Source organism: Gadus chalcogrammus, chromosome 6 (assembly GCF_026213295.1).
Source record: "Gadus chalcogrammus isolate NIFS_2021 chromosome 6, NIFS_Gcha_1.0, whole genome shotgun sequence".
In the NCBI taxonomy this organism is placed as follows: domain Eukaryota; kingdom Metazoa; phylum Chordata; class Actinopteri; order Gadiformes; family Gadidae; genus Gadus; species Gadus chalcogrammus.
In genome coordinates, this window is record NC_079417.1 from 22,561,047 (window position 1) to 22,571,046 (window position 10,000).

General features: G+C 45.1%; 1 protein-coding gene across 1 annotated transcript in view; it reads right to left on the reverse strand.

Annotated features, from left to right (window-relative positions):
* The window catches only part of LOC130384903 (transmembrane protein 132C-like), a 108,559-nt gene that overhangs the window by 19,648 nt on the left and 78,911 nt on the right, over positions 1-10,000 (reverse strand). The gene's annotated exons all lie outside the window — the stretch shown is intronic.

The following is a 10,000-nucleotide window of genomic DNA, read 5'->3' on the forward strand; positions in this document are numbered from 1 at the left end:
AATAGAGGGAAAGAGATAGATAGAGAGAGAGTGAGAGACAGCGAGCAAGAGAGCGAAAGCGCGAGAGAGGGAGAGAGATCGAGAAAGAGAGAGTAAAGAATCAATGACCCCTGGCCTGACCAAGAAAGTGGTGGTTACGTATTGATGAATACGATCGCCGGAACAAGACAGAAATAGTTTACCGCGGTGTCATCAGTGATGTCACTCTTAATTAACATGCAAGTATCTTTTCCTTTGTAAAGAAAATCAATTGTATATCAAAAAACGTTGTCCTGAAGGCATTTTGTTTTCCTTTGAAGAGCGGATGTGTCATCAAGTTGGAAAAAGTATTCAAATTAATTTTTAAAGGAAGTGTTAAAATGTCATTGAGACGGTTGTGTTTCAGAACGTAGATGGCACCGTGGTCGGCTAACTGACAGCCACAACAAAGGCTGTGCCAGGTATTAGTCATATTCACTTCCAATCTGCTCCACGGCCCTGCTGTGTGACTGATTCGCTCGACGTTTAGGGCATTTGTACTGAACAAGAGTTGACACTCACACACAGAAACAGACACACATGCATGCATGCAGATGCACACCAAATTAATTTGACTTCCTCATGCAGAAATCCAACATTTCCGCCACATGAGCCACATGAGCATAAGCCAACATATATTTTGGTATAAATAATTAAAAAAATTATCTTATCAAGGAGTAAATAATTAATATATTTAAAAAGATGTGTCTTGTGTTGCTTCCCTTGGTTAACTTATTTTTGCTTCTAATCTTCTGGTAAGACAACTCTTTTCTTTTTTGCCTTTAAATCTTTATGAGTTTGCCTGCGTTGGCAGTGACTGATGCAGCCTTGACTGATTTATTCCCCCATGGAAGCCTGTCGCATGAATACATCTCTATCCATTTATTCATGTAGAATAGCTCGATGAATAAACAAGTTTGGCAGCTTATTGCTTCAAAATACAAACAAATTCAAATTGGATAGCTGATCAACAATGTAATACTTTGTATTTCCCCTTTTTAGCACGATCTGTAACATGATATGAAACCTCTCTCCATCTGCAATACAGTATATATATATATATATCAATCGGTTGATCGACCAATATTTATATATATAAATCTATTGATGATCAATCAATCAACCATTCAATGTATCTATCGATCTATCAATCTATGTATACATATACGTATATAGATATATTTATTCATTTATATTTCTCCACTCAACCTCTCCAATTCATTATTTTCTTTTCAGTCTGGAATCTAAAAGTCTTAATCTACCGCACAGAGACACCGTACATTGTTCTCTCTCTCTCTCTTGCTCTCTGCCTTCTCTCTCTGACTGACTGAATGGATACTTTGCATTGGACCCCACTCACTCACAGTGTATTTGTGAAGCCGTTCTCACAGAACCTTCACAGCATCACTCTTGTTTTTAGTCGAGTGATACTCCCCACTTCACCGTCTGTCATTCCTGTCCTTAAACAAAGAAGTAAGGCCAGTCCGTCCCTCTCAATCTCTCCCTCTCTATTTCCCTCTCTCTCCATCTCTCTCCTTCTCTCTATATCGTTGTTTCATTTTTATTCACCTCAAACCCACCCATCCGTTCACATTTCCCCCTCATTTAACCTAGTGCTGACTTCCTCTCCATCATTCCTCAATCACTCCCTTCTCTGCCTTATTTCCCAAATTCACTGCTGTACTCTCGCTATTATTCTCTCGTTCTGACTTGTCTTGCTGTGATTTTTATTTCAGATTTTTATATTTTCCCTTTACGATTGCTCCCTCGATTCACCCTCTGTCTTCTATTTCTTGAACTTCACATTTCTCTCTCTCCCCCTCCCTCCCTCCCTCCCTCCCCCTCCCTCTCTCTCTCTCTCTCTTTCTCTCTCTCTCTCTCTCTCTCTCTCTCTCTCTCTCTCTCTCTCTCTCTCTCTCTCTCTCTCTCTTTCGCTCCGTTTAATCTCTTTCCACATGCATGTTTTTCCATAACAATTCTTCCTCTCATCTTCCGTCTCATTCTCTTACGTTCTGACACACATTCAAACAAGCACACAGACACACACACACACACACACACACACAGTCACACACACGCACGCACACACACACACACACACACACACACACACACACACACACACACACACACACACACACACACACACACACACACACACACACAGACACTTGAACATGCAAGCACACACACACACAGACACACACACACACACACACACACACACACACACACACACACACACACACACACACACACACACACACACACACACACACACACACACACACACACACATACACACACTTGCACGCACAAACATAGACACAGACGCACACACATCGACACACACACAGACACACACACACACACGGGGGCCCGCCCTGCCTGGGAACCTGATTTCACGGCTGTTAACATCAAAGGGATTCAGGGGCCGTTGGCTCCTCACACTATTTCCTCAAATCAGTTTTTAAATTCCAGGTGTAAATCCGTGTGAAGCGGGTCTGGAGTGTCTGCTGGGCGAGAGACGGCAGAGAGAGTAGGGGAAGAAGAGAGAGAGGAGCATAAACACAATTGCTCATTTCTCTAACCGGTTGAAGGCTCACTGCTGCAGCCAGTGTTTGGCACAAAATGGCATTGGTTATACTAATGGACAGAAATAAACATACTTCTTTTTTATATATATATTTATGTATACACATATATAAATATATATATATATATATGTGTGTGTGAATTTATAAATATATATGTATAAACACACACATATATCTATATATATCTAACTATACAGTATACACAAATATATTTGGTTTAACTTATACACTCATACAATAAGTGTGATGGTCTCACACACTACAACCACACCATAAATATAAAATCTCAGTTATAATACAAGTAAGGCTGTACTGCCGAACTGAGTTTGTGTGTGTCTATGTATGTGTGTGTGTGTGTGTGTGTGTGTGTGTGTTTGTGTGTGAGTTTGCGGTGTGGGTGAGAGGGCTGGCACGGAACAGCGCCAAGGTAACACACACACACACACACACACACACACACACACACACACACACACACACACACACACACACACACACACACACACACACACACACACACACACACACACACGCACGGACACTCACAGCTGGTGGGCAGACACACTGATTACCAGAGGAGGTGACAGTGAGCAATGGTCTGGGCTCTGTGGACTGACATTGACTGTCCTTCACTGCAGCACTCTACGTTTGTCCGGCTGGGCCGTTACGCTAGCCGTTAAATAACAAGTTAGTTTCACATGAGGACAAATGTGAGTAATGGCTTGAACACTCCCCTTATGTCCGCTACTTTGGCTACTCCTTAGCCATGACTTTATCATGACGATCACTAGCACGCATCATTATCACTGGTCTTCTGAAGAACCAGATCCATTCTCTCGCAGAATCGTCCGAATCCAAATGCGTGCTTTAAAGAGCTAACATGTAACTCTTCTCGCATGTACCCTCTGTGGCCAGAGATGGCAGCAGAGAGTACCGGCTGTTTGGCAGGACAGAAAAAAAACTACAAAGCACAGACCCAATTTAGCTGGAGAGCATGATTGCCTGGGCTGACTTGATCAAAAGAACAAATTACGCAGTAAAAAGGGACAAGGTGTAGCTTTAATCAAACACGAGCAAGCATTAAATGTTGCACTCATTTCCAAGTGCAACACTCCTTGCTTCCGTGACGACACACATGGATGTGAGGAGGCCCCGGGCTGGACCTAGAGCAGAAGGGATCGGGACCCCATGCATACAGGGCATCAGGGCCTGACCCCCAGAAGAACCTTCACAGAGTTCCCAACCAAATCAATACGGTCATCGATATTTTTTTATATTTAGTTTTTTATGATCTCGAACGGCAAATTTTGAATCGCTGCGTTGAAATCGGTGTCTACATAGCAAGCCAGGGTAAGATCCGGTCAAGGTTGTTAGAGCAACCGTCGGTCTTGTCGTCTGCGGCGTCTGCAGTGAAAGGCCTCTTGTTTAAAGCGGGCATGGGGGGGGCGGGTTCAGGCGTCTGAGTGACAGACCCCGCGGTCGGGCTGGGAGTCAGCCATGTGAGAGGGAAGGTTCTCACACCACGCCGCTGACGTTTTCACAAACTTTCGTCGCCACGGGGAAGCGAGGAAAATGGAGGTATTTGATTTAGACTTAAGTCTGTTGGATCGCACACACTTACACATACACACACAGACAGGCGGGGATAAATGATTCGATTTATATGGAAACGTAATCTGACGAAACGGAAAATGATTCTTTTGACACAAACACACACACACTATAAATAGACACAACATAATACTATACTTTTCACACACACATAGCTTTACTAGCAATCAACTGTGCGCACACACGCACACACACACACACACACACACACACATACACATACACCTAGAACAAATGTATCTATGGTGTCATGGGCAAAAAGCTGAATTGCAGGTTTAAGGACACTGAGGAATGGATTTAATCTGTCGCTGGGAGAGGGAGAGAGACAGGGAGAGAGAGAGAGAGAGAGAGAGAGAGAGAGAGAGAGAGAGAGAGAGAGAGAGAGAGAGAGAGAGAGAGAGAGAGAGAGAGAGAGAGAGAGAGAGAGAGAGAGAGAGAGAGAGAGAGTGAGATAGAGAGAGAGAGAGAGAGACAGAGAGAGAGAGAGAGAGAGAGAGAGAACGAGAGAGAGAGAGGAAGCGAGAGAGAGTGAGAAAGAGATTGACATAGAGTTTGAGAGAGAGAGAGAGAGAGAGGAGAGAGAGAGAGAGAGAGAGAGAGAGAGGAGAGAGAGCAATGAGAAGATGGGAGAAGGACGCTACAAAGAGCAGAGATTAAAGTGGAAACTAAGGAACAACAAAAAGTGAAAAACATCAGAGAGGAGTCACAGCCAGAGAGAGAAACTGAGAAGGAAATCTGCAGAGAGAGAATGGCTGGAAAGTAAAAGATGGCGAAGGAAGATTCAGCTTCACCTTGACTAAATTACACCATGAACAAAGTGATGAGATAGCACCGAGTTCAACACCTCTTCTGCAGTACCAGTTACAATATACTAGTGAATAGCAATGGCTGACTCCTGTGTGTGTGCATGTGTGCGTGCGTGAATGCGTACTTAAAACTAAATAATACAACAACACATTTCGGATCCATCCATCCCTCTATCTCGTGTCCCCCTATCTCCACCTCATATGGGCCATGAGGCAGCGGTACACAGCTGTACGCCCGCATAGGTCGTCCACAGCGAGCACGTGACCTTCCCTCGGTCCACAGCTGAGATCTCTTCAGCCACCACAGTCCTGGGCAGCAGTAGAACAGGAGGTTTGAGTTTTACTGCTCAGGGCCAACAGTAGAGCAGGTTGACTGATAACCGGAAGGTTTCTAGTTCGATCTCTGGCTCCTCCTAGGTAGAGTTTCCCCGAGCAAGACACCTGACCCTAAAGTCTCCTTGAATAAAAGCTTCTGAAAAATCCCCTAAACGTAAATGATGAGTATCAACTGCGCCACACGGTCACCCCTGGTCCCTCCTACTTCCCAAACGTCATGTGTTTGAATTCATCACAACCCTGTACCTTAGTTCAGTATTCCCGGAATGAGAATAATAAGAGCAGAACAACAACCAAACCATCAGGTTATTTGATGAAGAATTTGACAAAAGCAATTTTGGGAAAACAAGAGGGATACTGCTCCGTGGGGATTCCCGTCCGCTCCCGCCACTACCCGCACATTCCACTGACTATCAGGTGTTCTCCATCGTGGGGTGAGGCCGCCTTGGAACAAGGGAGCACCACAATTATGAGGTTGGAATCACCCATAAGGAGTGTAAACCCACAGACCAGACCACAAACACCACCAAACAACCGCAAACACCACCCCACGACCCCAAACTCCCCCAAACACCACACAACGACCACAAACACTACCAAATGAACACTCACTGGGATGGATGGCACCTCAGGTCGAACCAGCCACGTGGATAGCAAAAAGTACACGTTGTTGGATTGGTTGAAATGGAAATAGGATATGAAACAATCAGAAGCAGCGGTGCTGCTGCCTCTGTTTACTGTTGCTCATTAAACTAACTCTTGAACAAACCGGGGAGGCCCGTGCGTGGGCAACAATTTGGTAGAGAAAGCAGGAAGTCCATAACTTAAATTCTGCAGTTTCATAAACTGAGGAACACACACATACACACACACACACACACACACACACACACACACACACACACACACACACACACACACACACACACACACACACACACACACACACACACACACACACACACACACACACACCAAGACAGGTTACATCATTTGTGTGAATCCATATTCATTTCCCATCATCCCTCAGGGCAGAGTGATCCGTCTAAATCTACAGTTACTTCCTCCTCGTTTTGGGTTTTATTCCCTGCCTCAAATTCTCCTTATTAGTGCCCCTCAGTTATACGTTTCCTCTCTCTGTTTATCCCTGTGCATTTCCACCAGTCTAACTCTTCCTCCTCCAACTTCTTCACTTTGCACTCTCTCTCCCCCTATCTAACTCTCTCTCTCTCTCTCTCTCTCTCTCTCTCTCTCTCTCTCTCTCTCTCTCTCTCTCTCTCTCTCTCTCTCTCTCTCTCTCTCTCTCTCTCTCTTTATGAATCTCGCTCTTTCCCTCTTTATTCATATATCTACATTTCATCCCCATTTTCATTTTTCTCACTTTTCGCCTCAGGAGATCAAATCAATCAGAGTTTAGAATCACATCATCCAATCAGAGCCTACTCAGTAGACAGGGGCGGGCCCTCAGGGACGGACATACCCTCCCTCTGATCCTATTACACCTCCCACCTGTCCATCATTCTAAGGTAACCCCATATTGGCCAATCCCATTCTTTCGCTGCCTGGCATGGAAACCGTTTTGGTGTGTGGGGGGGTTCTTCTAGCAAACACACAACCACACGCACCCACAACCGCACGCACACACCCACACACCTGTGCGATAAATCACAGAAGCATCCATGCCGTGATAGAGTGAAGCCCGGAGCTACGTCTCTGTCTCTCTAACACCGACAAATTAAGAAACACACAAATAGAAACCAATGCACCTCTGCACTCAAGCATGCAACCGGTCGCCTTCTTTATCTTCCTTTACCACATTGGTACACACACAAAAACACATACACACAAACAAACACACACTGAGAGAGGGAGAGAAAGGGAGAGATAGAGAAAGAGAGACAGAGTGATAGAGAGTGAGAAGAGAGAGAGAGAGAGAGAGAGAGAGAGAGAGAGAGAGAGAGAGAGAGAGAGAGAGAGACAGAGAGAGAGAGAGAGAGAGAGAGAGAGAGAGAGAGAGAGAGAGAGAGAGAGAGAGAGAGAGAGAGAGAGAGAGAGACAGAGACAGAGAGAGAGAGAGAGAGAGCAAAAGAGAGAGATGGTGGGAGAAGGGATGGAGGGAGAAAGAAAGAGAGAGAGAGAGAAAAAGAGAAAGAAAGGGAGGGGGGAAGGGTGAGAAAGAGAAAATGTAGAATAATTTGGTTTACAAGCTTGAAGGCCCGTCTCGTTTTTCTTTCCCCAAATTGTCTCTCTTACCCATTACTTACACACACACAGACACACACACACACACACACATGCACACACACGCGCATACTCATGCACTGGCGCATGGACGCAAAAGCGTGCACGCGCAGGGATGAGAAGCAGCAGTAGCAGCAGTTGATCAGAGTGGCTGTCAGTTTGCATTTGGATATGGAGGCAGCTAAGTGTTCTCTAATGGCCGCTTGCACTCGCCTTCCCTTCACAATCACACTCACTAATGGAGAGGAGAAGTGAGAGCGAGCGAGGGAGCACCGGAGAGACAGAGAGAGAGCAAGCACGAGCAAGAGGATGGTAAGTTGAGAAGAGCGGGTAGAGGGAAAGGAAAGCAGGAGAAAGTGTCAACACAAAAACAGACGGATGAGATAAAAGAGCTATCAAATAAATAGACGTTTCAAAAAGAGGAACAATTTTTTGGGGGAATACAAAGAACAAAAACACAAAAAAAGCGTTCATTGAGAGGGACGGGCGATTGAAGGCAGGATACCGAGGCTGCGGAGCTTGACAAACAGGAGGGAAGAGACAAACAATGGCAATCCAGATATGATGAGACAATGAGGCGCGTGGAGAGAGCGCTTGACAACCAGGATAACGAGCCCTGGAGCGGAGCCCAGATTACACAGAGCAGACGCAGGCAGAGCCCAACACCAGGCAGAGGGAATCAATCAAAGATGGAGGACAGGAAGATGCAGCGAGGGAAAAAACTAGATCTGAAATGGGAATAGAGGAGGAGGGCTAAGGTGATAGCACCAGGACTGTAGCTCACTTCAAAACAAAGAAGATGCCGTGGCTTTGCAAAGCTTGCTGCCGGTTGTACGTGTTCACTAGGTTTCTCATTTCAGACATGAAGGAGAGACAGGCCCTTCTGTTTGTTCCCAAACCACAGCCCCCAGCCTTCGCCTGGAGGTGCATAGTCAGTCATTATCCCTGCCTAATGCTGGAGCCAAGCCTGCGAGGTGGTCAAAGTCCTCTTTATACCGGCCCTCGAGCACAGGACAGTGCCCTTATGGCAGACCTGTGGCCACCACCTCATTCCACTGGTCTCCAGCGCTGTCCCTAGCATTCAGGAGGCTTCCTTGTTAGGTGCTACCCACTTTGTGGCAGGGCTTCATAAAGGGAGACAGCTCACAGGCTACAGACTGGACTGAATAACAATATAAACTTATTTGCTGCTGAACAGTTCAGAACTGGTTTGTTAAAATTCAACTATTCATTATCGGTAGCACAAATGTATTGCAGATTGTATGTTTTGTTCGCATTCCTAATTGTATTAAACACCTGTACATGTATGCAAATATATACACAGACACATATATATATACAGATATACACACACATATATATATATATATATATATATATATATATATATTTATTCATGTATATATATATATATGCCTGTGTATATAAATATATATACACAGACATATATATACATATAAACACACATAGGCCTATTTATAATAATAAATGATAAAATATAATATACATTTGATTGATTGCCAATTACAGCTGCAGTTCAACATTCATCGTGTTTTTGCTGTTGTAAGCTGTTGTTGTCTGCAACAAACGCTGCAACAATGCTTCTGGAAGTCACAGGAGGAGAGCTGCTTGTTTCTCGCCGCCCGCTCGCAGTAAAATGGCCTAGTAAACGTCGGACCAAAAAGAAAACTGCACCGCAGTGATTTTCTTCCCTTTACTCACAGGGCCCCCCAAAGAAGGACTGCGCGGCCCATCTATGAAATGGTCTGGCGGTTTTTAGACCAGCACACATTGTGTCACAGGCGACCGGGTTTTCAACTAAAAACCCAGCGGATTGGATTCTGTTTACTGTTCACGATGCGCGCCACACATTCCGCTTTGATGTCAGGTTTGTTTACCTCTGAAAACAGGCGGCAGAGGCTGACGGGGTGTTCCTGCCCGTCGGGCCGTTATCAGTCAAACAGATACTTTGGAGAATGTTTTTTCTCGTAGAAAGTGTGTTTTTCGGATGGGCTTGGAATGCAGCATTAGCTGTATTCCTGCTCACTACAACGCGGAAATAAAACAGGAATGTGCGGATGAGTGCACCTGCTTGATGTGGTGTTTTGTAGCCCCTCAGGTTGCTGTTAAAGGTGCCCACATCCCAATATTAGACACACGGGCCAGGGAGGACTTTTATTGATGGTTCAAGGCCTTTCGCTGGCTCAACTGCTTAAGTTTGACCCATGACAACTGGCTGTTGGACCTTTGTAATGCCATGCCAATCTCCTCACCTTTTAGTTTAATAAAAAGTGTTCTTGAACGATGGCTTCAAACCGGAACACATTTGCTCACAGTGTTTTTAGGTGTTCCATTATCCTCTCCTCTCCTCGCCTCTCCTCTCCTCCCTCC